This window comes from Pleurodeles waltl, chromosome 1_2 (genome assembly GCF_031143425.1).
Source record: "Pleurodeles waltl isolate 20211129_DDA chromosome 1_2, aPleWal1.hap1.20221129, whole genome shotgun sequence".
NCBI classification, from domain to species: Eukaryota; Metazoa; Chordata; class Amphibia; order Caudata; family Salamandridae; genus Pleurodeles; species Pleurodeles waltl.
Genome location: NC_090437.1, coordinates 1,194,539,536 through 1,194,558,522, shown reverse-complemented (window position 1 = coordinate 1,194,558,522; position 18,987 = coordinate 1,194,539,536). Strand labels below are relative to the sequence as shown.

The window sequence follows — 18,987 nt, the reverse complement described above, 5'->3', positions numbered from 1 at the left end:
TGGCGGTCTCGGACCGCCAGGGTTGGAATCACCCCCTATGTCTGTTATAAGAGAAGCCAGAAAACCTGTTACAAGGAAATGTTTTATATGCCAAAATGGAAAAGATTTACACTTTGGTGTCCGAATAAGAAATTAACCAAAGGGTTTACAAAGGAAAAGACTGTGTTGAATTATTTAACCCATCCTAGAAGGGGAAAAGAGGGTAGCACCCCCAAAGAGGGTTACAGCGCCTACTTGAAACCTAAATCTAGTGCTTTCACAACTCATGAGAAAACCGTTTTAGCCGTTACACAAAGCTACTTTGCAGACATTAACATTAAAGACTGCGTTCTTAGTGGCTGTTACTTCCTTACACAGAGTTAGTGAGTTGCAAGCACTCACAATTCAAGAGCCCTACTTTCAAATTCACAAAGACAGGATTGTCATGAGGAAAGGCCCTTTTTTCTTACCAATAGTGGTTTCCCAGTTCCATATTAATCAATCTATTCAGATACTCAGTTTCTTTCAAAATCCAAATTCACATGCTGAAAGGAGTCTGCACACATTGGATGCAAGACGTGCATCTTGTATTATATTGGAAGAACAAAACAGTTCAGGAAATCACAGTAATTGTAGCGTTCTGAAAGAACTATCCGGGAAAGACAGTATCAAAGAACACCATTCATTGCAAGGTGGATTGAGCAACTGATCCAATTATGCCACTCTAATGCAGGAGAAGCATTACCTAGGGCGCCAAATGTGCACTCAGCACGGGCGAAGGGAGCTTCAGTGGCTTTTATGTCAAACACTCATTTACAAGAGATTTGTATGGCAGCAATTTGGGCTTCAGTGCACCCATTTACGAACCATTATTGTATTGATATGCAAATTAACAAATAAGCTGAGGTGGGTCAAAGGGTGTTACATCATTTATTTTCAAATCAATATTCAACTTCAACCCAACCACCACAATAAGGAAAAAAACTGCTTTCAAATCAATGCACAGCATGTGAATCCAGAAAAGATTCACGCTGCAAAACACAAAGTTTCTTACTGTAGGCGTAGTTTTGCAGCTTGAAGATTTTCTGGATTCACAGGCAACCCACCCATCTCTGCCAAGGAGATGGAAGAGTATGTAAAAACGAAACAAAAAAAAGAATCTGAAAATGGTGAAGTGGGGTGTAGACATCTGGAGGAAGTGGATCGACGTCACAAGCATACACCAAATGGAGATTCCGTCGACTCCCACCAACAAACAATGTAGAGAAAGAAGAAGGACTAATAATTTAGGAAATAGGAGAAAATCTGGACCCAACCACTAAATGGCGGAATAATGCACTGCATGTGAATCCAGAAAACCTTCAAGACAGGCAAAATTCTAGGCAGGAACATTTAGATAAACACCATCACTAGTGCAGGATAAATTGCTATTCTTTTTGCATTAAAGGTCCTTCCTTAGAAGGATTTTATGGAAGGTAGCTCAATAAAAACCTTGTTTGTCAGTAATTTGCCCTTCAAAGATAGACACAGGATCAGCAATATGGTGAGGAACATGTGTTAAAAAGGCCAACTGCATTAATGCTTTTGCTGGAGAGAGATAAGCAGTACCAATGCACCAGCACTAATAAGGCAAGAGGTGGGCCTTCCGTTAATGACATATCGTTTTTAAGCTTCCAGGATTAAAGCATTCACAGAGTTGTCAGCCTCCCTCAGGCTGTCCTAGAGATTGGGTATTGATTCAGAGGGGCAGAAGTCAAATGGTTTGCTCTGGTTGTACCTGTGAGCCGTGGGACAAATGTGCGCAGTCTTTATCCAGTGCTCTACCTAACCACAATTGAAACATAAAGTACCACTTGGTGGAGCAGACTTTTCTCCCAGTTTCTGGTTTGTTTCTGTAGATCCTCCATGATGTCTCCTCTCATTCTGCCTTCCATTCCTCCCAGACCCCACACTCTGTTTGTTGGAAGAATTGCATTTGTAAAGACATTACTTTAGGATCTGAGAATTATTTCTTTTGTTCTTGTATGGCAACACCTGGTTCGCAACTTAAATCAATCCTGAAAGACCTTTTGTTTGCTAACCAATGCATATTGTTCTTAGTTTTTTCTTTATCTTTCGACAATTAGCCTTTCACACCACTTGGCTATATTACAAATAACTCTTAAATGACATTCTCCCAATAGAGTTTCTAACATTAAAAACGGTAGCCAGGTCTTGTCAAAATGTTTGGAGTTATCACATACTTTAGGGCATTATCGTGATATTTATGAGATCCTACGGGAACCAGAGAAAACAAATGGAGCCTCAGTCCCCTAATCTAGTGCCTGAGTACTCATGTAAGGCAAGAAGGGCTTTTGGTTGGATACTCGCCATGTTTGCGGTGCTTGTGTGTGCAGAGTTGGCCTGTGCCCATCTAACAGCAGATCAACCGCTACTGCTCTGTTCCTGGGCATTTCTTGTGGTGCACTCCCAGAATCTCCTGCCGGTACCTGGAAATTTAAACCATGTAACATATCCCACTCCTTTTCTTCTACTGTTTCAGAGTCTCACTGTTAATTTAAAGAAATGAATGAGGAGGCACAGTAGGGAAACGCATAGTTAATTTGGCATCTCAGTTTCTCATGGGTGTCATTCAGTCCTTGCATGTGAGATTACTGCTTTCACTTCATGACTTCATCATACCAGTTTGGGAGGGCTTGCCCGTTCTGGACTGGACTTGTATTTAGGATCATTCAATTGTTTCTTATGGTGATTTAAGCGGTCAATGTCAAAGTTACCTTCTTCTGGAAATTACTTCCGATCCTCACCACGAATGTGCTTTACCCAGTCTGCAGTATATACCTGCACCTGCTTTTGCCGTACTAATGGTGCAGCACACGTGAGTCCCTTTCGCTGGAGATCTCTCCAGTTTCAGTCCATCTGCTGCTATGTTGCTTACTGAGCCCAGTGGCGAAACCTGAGGGCCCCCCCTGCAAAGTACTTGGAGGCGGAGCCCTCCCCCACATCACACCTCCCAGTCAGTAAACTGCTCTGAGGGGGGCGCATGGAGCTCGGGCCCGCACCACTGCACCGCGGGGGCTACTGTTACGCCACTGCCTAAGCCCTCATCCATAACCAGGTACACATCTAGGTGTTTCCAGCCTTGTGCCACAGCTCATCCCGTAGACGGTGCAGGGTAGAATAGTGAGAATGGTAAGCTCTTTCCATATGTTCTCATGAGATGAGGTGGGAAAGTCTATTCACATCTGGCAGCTGTCCATTTGGAGGTCTTCTTTCAAAGGGTTCTGTGAATCTGTAAAATCCCGGGCAACTATATCAGTGAACTTCTTTCAGTAACACATTCATCTGCTAAGGTCTATACTAGAGGTTCTATGCATCACTTGCCTGCCCCTTTACCCTCCAATTACCTAGAGGCCCCTGCTCTTGTTCCAAGGATTATATGCACATGCTTATACTACTAGTATCCGGGAACTTGCGCGTGCTTATCCAAACTAGTTTATCCTGTCGTCACCTGTGCAGATGACAGTACTTCAATTCAAACACAAAATCCTCTGCATAGTCACTAAACACAATCAGACTTTAAATTTAATAAAACTGAAAGTGAGCTAACAGTGTGTGACCTATCTTATAGAATGCCAGGGCATTCTCCACCCAAGCTCCTCTGAGAGAACCCTCCATCTCACCTTGGGTGCCTGGACTGTTGTGTGGCATCAGTTCCGACCTCAACCACTGCGTCAAGACAAGCGCGTGCTCCTCCTGGCGAACTGCCCCAACTCTGTTAAAGAAAATCTGCTCACACACCTGTTGGTTTCTGAAAGGATTTATTAACAAAAGAAAAATAATAGTCTGTGAATCAAAGGTTCAGTGGGTTGAAGTAGGTTGGAGCATACTTTACAAGCAAATCCACAAGCAAAAGCAAGGCACAGGTGTCAAGAAGTGCACCAATGGGTCTGCCCTGGAGATAAGTGATGCATGGAAACACAGGGAGGATACAGCTGCTTGGAAGGCTGCGATCATAATAAAGGAAGAAGACGACTTTCAAATTGCAATAAGTTTGTAAACTTTTCAGCTGAGCAAGCATATCAATACTTTCTAATCTCGGGAGCCAAGGTGTGAGTCATGAAACGTCAGAGGCGACCACAGCCTTTAGGTAATTGTTAGCATGAACAGAAGTGAATCGGTTTCTTTTAACACAGTTTAACATATTTTAATGGTTGTCCCATTTTCATGAATAACACTTAATAAACATATGAAGTTGGCATTGTTATATATTCTGTGCGTGGAAAAATACAACAATTCAGTATACATTTCAGGTAATAATACATGGATACATGTTTAAATGTCTAAATTAACATAAAACGAAGTTTTTTCCCTTTTCAACCTGAGGGTTGTCTTGTGTCTGTGGGGAAAATAAGATTTCTAGCTAGGGAGCTACTTCCTGAAATAAATGTTCATGTGTGTAGTAAGTTAATCCCCAAATGTTAAGGCTGCTTTGGAGGCAGTGTAGGCTTTACCTGATAGAGCCACCTGAGGCTTTATGATGACAAATATTTATTCTTTTTCAGAGTTTTTGTAAAGGTGTTACCTGCTGAGATCTGGAGCGTTTTCCCTTAATAGCCACACAAAATTTTGGCACTAGTTACATCTTTTTGTGTATTGCTAAAATATATATATTTTTAGAGCACTTGTTTTATCTTAAACACTAAGGGTCTGATTACGACCTTGGTGGATAGGCTACTCCATCACAAAAATGATAGATATCCCGTCCGCCTTCTTACAAGTTTCATTATATCCTATGGAACTTGTAAAATGGAAGGTGGGATATCCACCAAGGTCATAATCAGCCCCTAACTCTTTCTGCACATTTTGTGTGTATAATGCAATAATAAAATAATGACACCATATTCGCAGAGCCTTCTGTTACGGGCTGGGACATCGTAGCGCTATAATTACACACGTCACCAGTCCTACTGCAACAACCAGGACTCAGTTTGGTCACTCGCAGGTCTCACACACTGCAAACATCTGCAGTGATCACATAATCCAACAGAGGTTTTTTAACATAAGAGTGCATTTCCCACTGATTAGTTAAACTTGCTTTTATTTTTCACTTCAGGTAACTGAATATACAAGAGCACAAACACCTTAAGATGAAACACCAACAAAATAGTTATGTAATGTGTTGTCCTTTTTAGCCGTCCCACACACTCAGAATTGCAGCTGCCATACCTTTTTATGCACTAAAACTGCAGTTTAGAAGACAACTAACATGTATTTCACAACTACGCCGGGTAGCATACACTACTGCTTGCAGTTGAAAGCACATTGGTCTGTGTGGCACACCGTAAGCAACCATCTAACTGAAAGAGCACATCTTTTTAGTGTGGTCCTCGTTTTGGCTGTCGAAACAGGAGCAGCCCTTTCCCCAACCATTTGCATGGGAATGCGCTAATGAAGGGGAGCAATGGCGCTGCACTAGGACTTGCCTCTCTGTGTTTTTGTTTGCCACTATGATTAGCGTACGAGTCATCATAACTTATTGCATTTACAACTCCGCCTCCATTGGGAAGGAGCAAGCATTGAATGACCACAGAGTCAGTCAAGAAGGCTGGCCAAAAGAGTGCACATAGAAATGACATAGCCGGAAGTGTCGTCAGAGTGGTATGTGTATAGGGCGGTTGTTTTGCCTGATGATGGTAGATTGCGGATCAGACCTGAATCCCACCTTGTTAGACTCTACAAGGTATAGGATCAGCCTGTTGGAGTAATGCGAAAATTCATCGGTGCAGACTTCTAGAAATGAAGGGAGTACGTAAGATTCAAAAGAAGAGAAACTCTCATTGTGACCCTCTAGAATAAAAATAGCTTATGTGGTTAGCATCCAGGTGCCGGGTACGATTAGAAAAGATTAGGTGAAATTTGGTGGCAAGGTAATAGTTGGGAGGCATGGTGCCCCAGGCCATGCTCTTGCTGTGGCCAGGTGCTCCTTTGCTCTCATTTAGTTATAGATAAATAATTGAAAGCAAGCTTGATGTCTTCATTCCTAAAGATGCAGCTTATGTAGCTGTACCCAGTGCTGTGTTTCGTCTATCCCTGGAGTACGTTTTCCTTTTAATAACAACAGGTGCTTCTGGCACCTGGCAAATGTGCAATAGGCGCCCAGAGGTCCCGCCTTCCCTTTTTGTCCCAGTCTTCCCAAAAACGTCTGACACGGGTGTCCGTGCCATGACAACTACTGGCTTCTTAAATAGTTCATTGTAAATTAATTGTATGTAGAGTTATCAGTGTGGATTTCCTGACAATCTGGCATGGTTCTTGCCCTCCTTGGAGTTAAACTGAACACCCCTGCTGTATATCATGCGTACCACGCTACATATATTGACTTAAAACAATAAATAAGGTTCGAAGCACATGTCAGATGTGGGGTTTTTTGGATTCTGAATAATACTCTAGCAATAACAGACATTGGAACTTCTACAAATTTTGTCTCCATCTCTGCACACCAGTAAAATTGTTAATAAAGGTTATATAATTTAGCATGCACACTGAAATGTTTTTCTGTTGTTCAGTTGTATGTTAGTACACCTCACATTTCTTTTGGTTGCTATTTGTTGCGGTTGAGAGGCATTTGTTTCCTTTTTTAGAGCAGAAAAAGTAATACTTCTCCTTTTGCAGTTGCAGACACCAAGTAAGTTTCGTCATCTCTCGCTACAAAGTAGACCATCTGTGGTTGTTGTGACACAGTGTTTCCGAATGAAAGAGCCTCAGGAAAGCAACGAGCTATCTGTTGTCCGCATACTGCAGCGCACAGCAGAGTCAGGCCTCAGAAGGGCATGTGGGTTGGTGATATCTGCTACAGTTCTGAAGTTTCCTGTTTCAGTTGTACTACAATTTACTTGTACTGTAGCTAGTAGGTGTGATGAAAATTCTGCAGTTTAAAGCAGTGGTGTAACAAAGGCCCCTGCAGCCCCCTCGGCAGAGAACCCGGGCCTGAGAGCTCCTGAGTAAGTCCGGAGGGGGGCCCCTCCATGTACTTTGCTGGGGGAGCCTTCTTAATTTTTGTTACACCACTGGTTTAGAGCCAGGATTATTGGTCATATATATTGGAAAGAGGGTAGATGTATGCAAGCACACGCACTGGTGCCAGTGTGCTAAATGTGGGCTGTGAATTACTGTGTCCCTAGTGACTGACAAATCCATGGAGACATATTTAGTGAATCAGTATTGAGTCCCCCGGCTGCATAAAGTGAGAAGCTACTTTTGGGACTGAAAAGTCCTCTGCATGGTAACAAACGTGGAGCCCTGCCCCGAGTGCCCAATTGTACTGATATCCGGATCCCTAATGGTGATGTTTTTGTCATAGGCAAACATGAATCATAAATGTGTTCCATAACATAGATCAGCCTGTCTCACGAATTGCTCTTTTGTTCAACTAGGGGGGATTCCAAACGCGCTACCCTCATAGTGATGGAAAGGCTTCTGCCTTCACAGGAGTTAAGCAGCACGAGAACGGTGGTGGCAGTATACTTTGTAGTTATCAGTAGGCGTGAACTAGTCCTTTCTAACCTGTGTCCCTGGAGTGAGGCCTAGTTACTTTGTTTTTAAAGTTCTGCTGCTGTGTGCTTAATTCATCCTTGGCCTACATCGGTTTGGTGTGAAGTGCTGCGCAGTGCAGAAGTGATTTATTTGCGCTGTGTGTACTTGGGAAGAGTACAATACATGGATATAATGCAATATTGAACAGTGTGTGCATGTTAAATGCATGCACTGGATGTATGTGTGCTTATGAATGGTACAGTACCTGAAGGACTGTGCAATGCATGCAGGATTAATGTGCTTGGGTGTATGTGTATTTGTGAGTGGTGTAACACAGGAAGGATGAGGTGCATGCATATTAAATGCATGTGCTGGATGTATGTGTGCCTGCGAGTGGTACAGTGCATGGAGGATACAATACTCTGCAGTGCTTGTATGCTGTATACATGCGCTGGGTGTACATGTGCCTGTGGATGGTAAAATACACAGAGGGCCCTGGGTTCCATTTTGTGAGACCCAAGCCTGCATGGTGAAACGTGGAGGCGATGGAGAGACCCCCCTGACAGATTTGTGTATTGCTGCATTTCTGTGAGCTGGGTGGGACACACTGAGGAGAGAAGCGCTAGGCTTCCCCTGCACACTTTGAAGGGTGCTCTTTGATTCAGTGAGAGGGCACAAGGAAGGGGCCTGGGTACATCTCAGGAAGGAGATGGGGCTGATAAGAGGGCTAACCTTTTCGTGCATATATCACTGTGACAGACATTCAGGTGTGAACCCTAGTCAGTCCTGTGTTCTGTGTTGTAGGACTATCCGCTTTGGAGATACTCCTGCTGTTACAGGCTGCTTTTCAGGAGGAAGAGGGAGCAGAGGAATAGACATTTCAAAAGACCCAGAACACCAACATAAACCTTTAAAGACTCAGGCCCTAAATTACATTTGTCATTTGGATGTGGACTATCAGAAGGGAAGTTTGAGACACTTTGGCCAGAGAGGCTGGGTGAGGTGGGGAAGCTCTGCAAGACGTCTGCCGGTGAGCAGGACTTGCTAATTTCCCCGCTGGGTGAGAAGACAACACCCAGGAAATACAAGACCCCCTGTCCTAGAGCCTGGAGCAACAGTGCCTGCCTTCTTGCCAAGCCCAGTGTGAGGTAGAGGAGAAGGCGGGAGGGAGCAGGCTCCAGTGGAGAGTCCTGACAATGGACTCCCTGTGCAAGGGGTAAGTAAACAGCTACTGCACTGATCAGGTAGTTGCCTGTGTGCAGGACAGAATTGGCGACTTCGGGATGCCAGGAGAGGGACCCAGTGAATTGAGCCGCGTGGCGGCTGTGCCAATCTGGTCAAAGCCTGTATATAGTGCAGAATTGGCTGCCATGAAGAAGAGTGCCGTGCGGTAAGGGCCATATCCTTGTGTGGTAGACAGTGGTTACCTCGTATGCCAGGAGGAGCTGCCATGGCAAAGACTGCTGTGTGGTAAGGGCCATAGCTTTTGCGCAGTAGCGGGTGGTGACCCCATATGCCAGGAGGTGCTGCCGCAAATAATTTCACTGTGCCTCTTGGGTAGGAGACCATGCAGCGGTGTCACAAATGCCCTTGCAGCCTTTGCGGTGCCGGGGCCCAAGCTCCAAGGGGCCCCCTTGGCACAGTACCTGGCCTGAGAGCTTCTGAGTGAGTCCAGAAGGGGGCCTTTCCATGTACTTTGCAGGGGGGGGGGGCTCAAGTTCCGTTAAGCCACTGAGCCTGTGAGTTGCGGCGACTCCATGTACGAGAGGGGATCACCAGAAGTGCCAAAGGCTGCAATCTGTTCTGCCCCTTGCAGGGCTAGGAGCACCTGTGCACCATCAACCAGTCAGGGGACCTAAGAAAGGATTGCCAGAGCAATCCCCCACCAGGAGATGAACCGGACACTACCGCACAGGAAGAGTAGCAGCGAGCCTCTGGTCGCTTCAGGAGCGCGACTGCAAGTGAGAGACCCTGCACCCGCTCAGTACAGCTGCCTGTGCCGCGTGCGTCTGCCTCACCTGAACTCAGCTGCTGCGATCCCCCGCAGACAGAGCACTCTCAGGAACACTACACTGTGGCGGGTGCAGGTAAAACTTGTTTTGTGCCTACTGGCCCCAGGGGGACTTGCTACCTCTTCCACCCATCAAGGGTAGTCCAGCAGACCTTGGTTCTTGAACCATTTGTTTGCTTAAAAATTATAAGCATTACATCTACCATAATACTATGGGGCCTTATTGAAGCCAGCCACGTTGAAGGCTAACACCAATTGAAAGTTCTGTGCTGCTTTGTTTTAGCAATACCACCATCTGTCTTTTTGTTTACCAGTTTAAGTTGCTCTTGAGCAATGCACCTGTCTGGTCTTTTTTGTTGGTAGAATAATTATAAAAGCAGCCAACCTGTTGCCGCTTAATTCTGCTGTTGTGTTTTTATGAAGGACGTGTAGTGAAGCCATCTGGGTCCTTTGGAGACCTCCGAGGTCCCTTTCAGAGGAGCATCTTCCCTTCCTTTTGCACGGTCTGAAGGAACCCACCCTTCTTGCCTTGCCTTTTGATCATCATATTCTGTTAAGTGACAGTAGGCATGCATAGTAGTTTTGTACTGTACTGTTAGCACTTCAAGTACAAAACAGAGTAATGCCACACAGGTGAGAAAAATGCATACTTGCTGCCAAATGTAAGTTGTATGTGGTTTTATTCATCTCAGTGGACTAGGGTAGCATCAATTGCTTCTCTCATCTTCCAGCTAAGCTTGTCACCTCCTTCAAGCAAATTTAGGGGCTTGAAAATGCTACATAAATTGCCCAGGTCTGTTAATTATCCTCCAAATCGCTGCTTCAAGGTCATTCTGGGCCCTGCCTCTCCAGATGCGCTTCCCAAGATCATTGGGGCTCAGGCTATACCTTACTGATGAAGCCTTCGGCGCCAAAACGGGTCTGAGGTTGTTTGTGTTCCAGTTCAAAGGGGAGCAGGTCTGGTAATTTGGGTTTGGACCATCCTTGGTGGAAAGTACCAATTCTTGCATATGCCTGGGCCCTATCTGTAATGGAACAAATGAGCTAGGAATGGACTGCCTCACTGGCCACAGTGATTCCCGTTAGCTGACATGAATTCAAGCATTCTACCCATAACTTTTTGCGCAACTTAGTTAAGCATGTTTTCTCCTTTTCGTACAACTGTCTTAGACGTCTTGAGGAGCTGTGTGAATGATGCAGGCCTATTAATGATCTTCCTAACAGCTGCGTCCAAGGTCCCCCATTGGAAGTCTCCCCGTCTTCTACTATCACAGATTGAGTCTGTAGTGTTTCTTTGCTTCTTTGGTTTCGATGTGCTAGGCTTAGCCACCTACTCGCTTTCTCTTCTGTAGATTGTGACTTGCAACATGGGAGTACCCACAGGCCCATGCTAAGACTCCAAGCTAGGCTTTTACAGATGGGCTGACTGCTATCTACAGCCTGCTGGAAAAATATTGAGTACAAACATGTTCAGTCCAAGACTGATGCAATGATCTGAGGAGAGTGGCTGGTCTGCTCAGATACTGGAATTCTGCTAAAGGAGGGACTGGATTAACACAGATTCTAGAACACAAATTGCTGCGTCACTGGGACCTATGGAACGCTCGCTGCAAGAGTTCACTGGGCTTGGCTAATATGTCACTTCCTGTTGGCGCAGGTGCCTCAATCCTGTCCGTGGTGAATGCAAACGTCACTGTGGTCTCACTTGAAGCACGCCACCCATTTGTTCACTGACAATTGGTTCAGTTTACAAAGAAATGTAAATACATTGTAAACCGCGCAGAAATAGAGTTATGACTCTCGTCCGGTGCCGAGAATGTGTCGGCTCTCACCACAGTTGTGGTAGGAAGTGTGCTGGGACTTGGTGAATATAGTTTTATCTCCTCGTTGCAGGAGGACAATGCGAGCGAAAGATTAAAACAGCAAGTGGCAATGACTCAGGCGATTCTTTTTGGTTAAAAAAAAAAAAAGCTGCGCTTCTTTTTGTGAATTTTACTTCTTTTTTGTACAGGATACGTCAAGATATGTAAAAACGCCGTTCTGATGAATCAAGATGATGGCTCCTTCCTGTTGATCACTGGTATATGTTCTTGGGTATCACAACATGCTAAATAGAAACTGGTACGGAGGAAACGTGTAATCTCCAGTCTGTCTTGTTCACGTCAATGGGCCTTATTCTGTGCCCTGTGCGAATACAGTACTATAGAAGCACAAGCAAAGTACCAATCCTTAGTATGCAATATTACTCCAAAAGTCGGAATATCCGGATTTGGGCATCAAAGGAGTAGCCAGAAAATTAAAATACTCCCCACTTTGAACCAAAGCTTTGATGGCACCAATCAACTGAAGCAAGTGAGCCCGATCCCAAAAAGAACAACTCCATTGTTTCTTCCATCCAAGTATCAGTCCATTAACCCATTCACCCTTCCATCCACCTGCTTATACCCACCATTCCACCTTCACATTTTCTCATCCAGTTATTCTTTGTCATTCAATCTTTCACCATTCCATCCATTGGGGTGTTCATCCATTTTTGCATCCACCATCCACCATCCATGCATACATCCATCCATTCACCCAGACCTCCATCTTTGACCTACCTATCCATCAATAAAGCCTTTCATCCTTCAGTTGATGTCTTTGTCCATTTATCCCCTCAGATTTTCATTTACTCTGTCATCCATCCATTTTCTCGGATGTGCATTTGCTCTGCCAGCCAGCCATTTATTCATCTATCCATCATCCATCCATCCTCTCAGATTTCCATCTATTCTGCCATCCTTCACCACCCCATGCATCCTCTCAGATTTCCATTCACTGTGCCATCCTTCAACCCTGTCATCTACCCATCCTCTCACCCACTCATCTATCCATCCTTTCACCCACCAATCCATCCTTTCACCCATCTACCCTTCTTTACGTTTTTTTTAGACTTCCTTTATTATATCATTAATTATGAGCTTTTGTCTTCCAAGTTGCAGACAGAAGAGCCCCATAAAGAATTCCAAACTCGCTGTAGCTGCTAATGTGGGGGTTCACAATGCCCCTCCTAGGCCTGAACTCGGTTTGCAACCAACCCAGGTGTTTCTGACCACATTGGAATGAAGACCAGATGTAAAGGACAACTCAAAGTCCTAGCCTGAATAAACAAACATGACAAATTGAATCTGGCAATTTTACATTCAGCATTGCAGTGGCACAGCTGACGAATACAAGCCATGGATTGCCCATCTTATAAAACAAATGGGTATTTTTGTCTTTTATTCCAACATGCATTTACTTATCTGTTTTTAAACAGATCACCTGCCCCTTCATTCCTCCATACATGTATATTTTTTTACTACTATTTCCCCTATTTTGAGACGTGCCCTGTTTCCGAACCACATGGTCTTTTTTGCTCCTATCTTTCTCCTGGCAAGCAGGTCCACTCACTCTTTTTACGTCTTGCTAGAGACAGGTTTTACTGGTGGATACCTCAAGCTATCAATATTTTAGTACTGAGAGGATGAATTACAGGAGGAGTGATTTAGGATCAACCTCCTTCAGCTGTTGGCTATCAATGTGCTTTACAGACTTTGCTATTGATTGGATGGGCTGTCCATCAAACTTGTGGCATTGCAAGGGTGGTTACGCTGTCTCATTTTTCGTCCCAGTAGGTTTTGGAATGAGTATCAAGCATTCTTTTTGTCAGACTGCAGATGCAATATACTGCATAGCTTCTACTTAGAAGGCTGTGTGTGTATTTACTTTTTTGATACAGCAATTTGAACTGATATTGAAATTTATAAAGTGCAACAATGCTCAGAAAACTTGTAGGTGCTGAAACCATACAAATAACCCATTTAAAGTGACTATGAGTCTAGGAAAAGCGAAGTTGGGAGATCTTTTCAGAATCTTGAAAGATTCGACAGGGCTCTGAAGTTCAGAGGAGCTGATTCCAGAGCTTGGAGCCTAATACAGAAAATCCCCTCCGTCTGAGTGAGCTTAAGCCTGGGCAGAAGCAGACAGTACATATTAGCCAACCTCAGTTTTGGTGTAGGAGAATAAAGTGCTTCTGCTGGCTATACAGGTCTGTCTTATGGATAGCTCGTTACATGTGAGCTAACATTTCAAATTGAACCCTTCTTTAGATTGGCAACCCGTAAAGATCACTCAATTTAAGAGAGATAGAGCAGTGTCTCAGAATATTCAGAAGAGGTTTGGCGGCTGTTTCCTGGATTAGCTAAAGTTTCCCAATGAGATTACGTAGGAACCCTAGATATAAAATATCACGCCTAGATGTGATATTGGCATGCAACACCATTTTCCTATCTGGTACAGGGAGAGAGCGAAAAGTGAAAAATCTTTTTGAGAGTTTTCATTATGCTGAAGCAAGTGGCAGTAACTGTTAATTTGATGTCTGAATGATAATTGATGATCAAATTTATCTCCCAGGTTTCTACCACCTTTTTAGGAAGCAGGGCTTGGGCAACATTATTCGACCAATGTCGATTACTCTAAACTCAACATTTATTTCCAATTATTAGTAGCTCCATTTTCTTAGAATTGAATTTCAGACAAATTTGATAAGGCTGAGGTTAAACATCACATGAACTTAGTATGAAAGATATCATTCTTTTCTGTTAGTGAGATGATCAGTTGAGCGTCATCAGAATGCAACATTATTTCAAAGCCAAAACTGCAAATTAGGGTTGCCAGTGGAGTCCTATGGATGTTGAAGAGTGTTAAACTCGAAGGATATCCCTGGGGCACCCAGCAGTTAAGTTGTACTAGACTGGAAGAAAAAGGGGGCAGGTGAATCACGTAGGTCGAGCAGCTAGAAAGTTTGTCAACCAAGCTAAAGCTGTGTCAGTGACCTCAATCTCTGTGAGTCTGCGAAGGAAGATGGAATGGATATGTTGTCAAAAGCTTTTGATAGATCCAAAAGGATAAGAGCAGCTGCCTGCAGCCTGTGTCCAATCTTAGACATCAGGGTTTTGAACTTCTGCCTCAGAAAAGAGAAGCTCAAGATGCTGACTCTAGCTGAGATCCTGTTGGCATTGGAAGTGAGGGACTGAATGGAATCACTTGTCTTGCAGGATGCTTACTTGCACATCGCAGTTCTGCGGTCGCACAGAGTGCCTGTGTTTTGTGGTGTGTTACCAATTCGAAGAACTCCCTTTTTGGTTTACCATCGGCACAGCGATTCTTCACAAAGGTGATGATGGTGGTTGTCGCTCATCTCAGACTGTTCCGAATTTCAGTATTCCTATACCTGGATGGCTAGCTACCCAAGGCCGATTTGTCACATCTGGTGGTGCAGTTCTGCTGTTCGACCTGGGCTTTACAATCAACAGGCTAAATCTCACCCGGAGCCCTCTTAACTTCTCCTGTTTCTAAAGTCAGTTCTGGACACTACCCTTCTTCATGCCTTTCCTCCTCCTCAAGGGGTCCACAATATCCAGAAGATGGTTTCATCCTTCCACGAAAGTGCTAGACATCCAGCCCTGGTGGTTTTAAGCCTGCTAGGTCTTTTGGCTTCCTGTATCCTCCTTGTCATGCAAGCACGTTGGCATATGAGGACTCTGCAGTTGCGCCATCACCTGCGGAGGTTCCAACATGGAGGATACCTGTCCATTGTGGTCTCCCGGGATGTTATGGTGGATGTGGTGTGATGCAAGAACAAGGCAAACCTTTACTTAGGTATGCCTTTCAGCTCCCCTCCAACCTTAACCACAGTAGTAACAGATGCCTCCACTCAAGGGTGGGGAGCACATCTAGAGTATCTGGAGATCAGTGTTCTCTGATCTCCGGAGAAGCTGACACTTTATAACAATAAAAGTATAACATAAAGTGTGTGCAATTTGGCTGGTGTACAAGACCTTCCTGCCAACCATTTAAGGTCTGTCAAGATCTTGATGGGCAATACTACTGCAATGTGGTACATGAACAAACAAGGTGGAGTAGAATCTCAACACTAGTGTCTAAAGGTGTTGAGGCTGGGGTCTTGGGCACACCATCAAGGGCTCTGAATAGCAGCCAGTTACCTAGCTGGGTCTCTGAATGACAGTCCCGGCGGCTTGAGACAATGTTATTTTGCCGATCTTGCGTGGTGTCTTCTGCTAGAGGAATTCCTGATCATGTTCGCCAAGTGGGGCACTCCTCAGGTGGACTTGTTTAAATGTTTGGAAAGTGCTCAGTGCCTGCAAGGTCCGTTGAGGGGAGCCTTAGGTGGCAGTGCATTTTATTTGAAGTGGAAATATCAGCTGCACTATGTGTTTCCCCTCATACCTTTTGATTCCACAAATTCGAAGGAAGATTCACAAAGACTGGGCCCAAGCCATTCTAATTGTCCTGGATTGGCTGAGGAGTGTGTGGTATGCAGACCATCCCCTTTTCAGACTGCCACCCAGGGCAGACCTTGGTTGTGCACCCTAATCTCCGAGGCATCCACTGCCATGCCTGGAGATTGAATGATATTTAAGCTCCATTCAGCTGCCCTCATAGGTGGTGGATGTCATTCTGTCAGCTCCTCACAGTGAGCTATAGCAGGAGCGGCTCGTGGGAAGGTGAAGGGGCAGGGCGGTGCGCGGGAAACGGGGGAATTAACATAAAATTACAAAAAAAAACACACTTACCTCAACGCCGTGCGCCGCTCTGCTTCTGCTTCTCCTTCTACTTCTCATCGCTGCAGGCACAGGCTTCCAGCCTGCCCTGCAGCCAATCCTGAGAGCGCCCAGCCAGGGCGCCCTCAAGCAGAGTGGGAGCCCGTGTTGCTGGGCTGGAGAGAGCCTACAATGCATGTGTGTTTGGGCGGCCCGAGACAGCCGGCCAAACACACTCAGTGCACGTCACCCCAGTGGCCCCGCCCCTTTTACCAAACAACGATAATAAACACTGTTTATTATCGTTGTTTGGTAAAAGTTTTGCAGCTGTTGCTGCTGGCGGGGGGGAGTGGATGACGCTCCTCCACCCCCATGGAGGAGCCGCTCCTGAGCTATAGGCCCTGATTGCCCACCAGCTGTTTACAGACCTTTTTCCTGACAAACTTTCATTGCAATGTCGCAGTGGTTCCTCTAAAAGTACAAAGAGTCTGGTGGATGGCTACTGCCTGTTTTAATAGCTGTCTTCCAAAGTTTGGTTTTTCAAAAACTTCCTGCGAGTTTGTTTTTGAAACACAAATAACTAAAAACCCGCTCTCAGGGTTTGTTTCCCCTGGTCATGGTGGATCATTGTTTTGTTTTCTATCTGTGACCACAAGCTTTTTCTGGGGGTGATGGACAGAAAAATAACAACCTACAGCCTGAGCTAAACAGGGTGGGTGATAAGATGATTTTACGCTGATGACCCCTTCCTCTGGCAGGCCATCAGAGTAGGTTTTCCAATGGTAGAGCCAACTGGGGCAATGCTGTCAGAAATCTAATGGTCTGCCCAACTCAGAATTGAGCAGGCGGACCTAGGACCCTAAATTCAAAACGCGTGGTAACATGCGCAAATAATAAACAAGCTGTACATAAATGATTCCTTTTGCTAATTACTGTTAATTTCAGAGATACAGCCCAGAGAGCCGTGTTCATTGTTTAAACAGCTATTAAGATTCTGCTCTCTAATCTGCCTTCACGCTACTTGATGGCTCTGACAGTAGGTATTGTGAATCACAACTCAACCGTAAGAACGTTTTACAGTTGAGTGGTTACCTCAGTTTCTTATTACAGGTGACTAGTAAAGACACAACTTGACGTAGCGCGAAATGTACGGACCGGTTTTTATACAGCCATTGCAGAGTCGCTTGTATTTTATATACATCCTGCCAAACCAATGTGTAGCACCTATGATGTCAGTAAATCATATGCTTATATCGATTTCACTGTTTAGCAGAGGTTGATGCTGGTGCACTGTACATTGTGTAACAATGTAATTTAGTCTGTAAAGGATTAAAGACATTTGTTTTGCTTACTGATTGGGATTGAAGAGACAATGTATTTTGCTTATATTGTAAAACCTGTAAGTATGTTTTCTGTTTAGTTACATGAATGTATTGACTGAATTACAGAAGTGAATACATCCAAATAGATAGAGCAAGGGCTTCTCACTATAACTTATTGAATGTATATTTGCAGTTCGACAGTATGGCATATATAGTGCCCTACAAAAGCTACTTGATTTAATTAAGTTATTGTTTTACAAAACAAATGTCACGAATATTTTGTGAACTATCAAAACATTTGAAAACGGTGTCTAAGACACTGAAGGTGAATGTATGCTGTGCTGCTCAGGTTAATCAGTCTTTAAATTATGTATTACACATTTTTGGCTGCTTAAAGTTAAATACAAAATACAATGTTGTACATCCACATCGAGGCTACACTGTTTTATTAATCAACAATAGAGCACTGGATGTACGTTTGCAATGGCTTATTTTTCCAACTTGCAGACTAGAGAAGTGTTTTAAGTGTAGACAGAGATTATCAGGGAAAGGTAAGTCTCGGTAATGCATGTTCCCACTTACCTAAATAGGTCATCAGATAGATTCAGTGAGTTCAGATTGACTTAGCCTCCGGTATCTGAGTGAGCGAGACCCTAGCTCTTGTTGTCCCCTCGCATCACGTGACATGCGGATGCTTCTCAGGTCGAGGAGATGATGTACTCTTGTGCGTATACTGACAAAAGAACATGGGAATAGTGCTGCATGCAGCCAGTTGTTTCATCCCAATCCTGACACTTCATAGGCTCTAGAGCTAAAAAACAGAAAATGAAAGAGCGATATAATTTTAAAAAAATTACAATTTTAAAAGCCGGAACTTACAAAGATTACTCCTCACCAGTATAAAGGGATAATACAGCTAAGAAAATTCAACACCCAATAGCGTGCTAGCACAAACGATTGATACCATGCCCTTACCTAACAATATCGCTATACAGTAATTTATTTGTGCTATACTGCATTTCATAGCTCAGTAGTTATGGCTGTCCTGCATGTTCTAAGATGGCCTTCAGCCCTGCCTTGAAAAGGTACGTACACGCACATTACACATGGAGTATGTGGCTTATCGGGTGTACATGCAAGAAAGAATATAAAAATAAAATAATCTATTTTGGTACACACGTTATCTACTAGAAAATGAGAAAAGATAATGGCAGATTTTGTGAACCAGAAGTAAGTATCCACAGAAAATTAGAGCAGAACATGGGAATGTTCTTATGCAAGGTTAAGCATATCTGTCAAATTAATCCCATGAACATAATCGCACAATGTGTGGGCAGGCTATTACCTGCATTGTTGTTTGTTCTCTGTTCTAGTCTTTGTAGAGCAGGAAAGCACTCAATGGAGAACAAAACCCTGGTAGAAGCTATGAACTTTGTTTTTGTGGGCTTTAAAAAGATGCATCATTTTTCACTTAAGATATCTATGGCTGTTCCATTCTTAAGTTGGGCTTCTTGTGTTCAGAAACTGTGTTTTAATTGTATAGTGCAGTAATGGT

The 18,987-nt window shown here is 44.1% G+C and overlaps 1 protein-coding gene and 1 long non-coding RNA gene across 3 annotated transcripts in view; one reads left to right on the top strand and one right to left on the bottom strand.

The window, feature by feature from the left end:
* Positions 1–18,987, top strand: part of GRK4 (G protein-coupled receptor kinase 4) — a 327,289-nt gene that overhangs the window by 68,055 nt on the left and 240,247 nt on the right. The gene's annotated exons all lie outside the window — the stretch shown is intronic.
* LOC138296088 (uncharacterized) lies at positions 46–18,339 on the bottom strand. Its single transcript, XR_011203751.1, has 3 exons — positions 18,015–18,339; positions 3,663–3,790; positions 46–3,271 (listed from the first exon to the last, which is right to left on the bottom strand). It is a non-coding gene; the product is annotated as an uncharacterized lncRNA (long non-coding RNA).